The following is a 996-nucleotide window of genomic DNA, read 5'->3' as shown; positions in this document are numbered from 1 at the left end:
TTCTTTTCCACTGGTTTCACAATTCCCAAAACCAAAGAACTCCACTTTTATTAGAATCTCAAATGCAATATTTGTTACAACTCCAAATGAAAATAAATAATGAAAGAAAGAAACCAAAAAGCTAAAACTAAGTGCCGGAATGAACACCCGGTCCTCCATTCGGATGCGCCGCAACCTCCATCACCTGCCTCCTCTTAGGACAGAAGGGCCTGATATGTCCTTCCTCCCCGCAATGATAACACACTCGACGGTACTCCTGCGAGTCGCCTCCCCTGGGACCGCTTGCCGACACGTGATCCATGCTCCCGCGCCCATAACCTCCCTGGCCACCTTGGTTTGCCACTATCGTGTCTTCCCGCTTCCTTTTACGCCTTTGCTCCAACTGCCTATCCTTGCTTGGAATGCCCTGCTCCAATGTCTCCTCTGAACGAGCCGCTGGACTAACCACCACTAACTGTGACCTCAAGTCATCCTCTATCCCAGCTGCAACCTAAACCAGCTCCGCCCTCGTGGCATAGCTCCTCACTCTGCACCGAGTCCTCAGATCATCCCGCAAAGCCAGCAAGAACCTCCGCACCTGAGCCGACTCTGGCTCCCAAGCCCGACCTGCATACCCCACCAGCCGACTGAACTCTGCATCCAGCTCCCGCACTGTGCGGTCCCCCTGAGTCAACCCCAAGAACCGTGCCTCCATGCGATCAAGAGCCTCCTGTGGAAAATACTTGGAGTTAAACTCCCTCACAAAATCTCCCCAAGACATACCCCGCTGCACCCTCCGTGCTGTCACCGACCTCCACCACACACGTGCATCTCCTGACAAGTAATACACTGCCAGATCCACTCTATACCGGTCAGGACACCGAAGTGACTGGAAAATATCCTCCATCCGCTCCCTCCACTCATCGGCCACACTTGGATCCGTACCTCCCAAGAAATACCCCGCTCCCACTCGCCGCAGCTGCTCCATCATCTGCACATACTGAGCATCCACTACCT

Source organism: Camelina sativa, chromosome 20, assembly GCF_000633955.1.
Source record: "Camelina sativa cultivar DH55 chromosome 20, Cs, whole genome shotgun sequence".
In the NCBI taxonomy this organism is placed as follows: Eukaryota; Viridiplantae; Streptophyta; class Magnoliopsida; order Brassicales; family Brassicaceae; genus Camelina; species Camelina sativa.
This window is presented reverse-complemented; position numbering follows the sequence as displayed.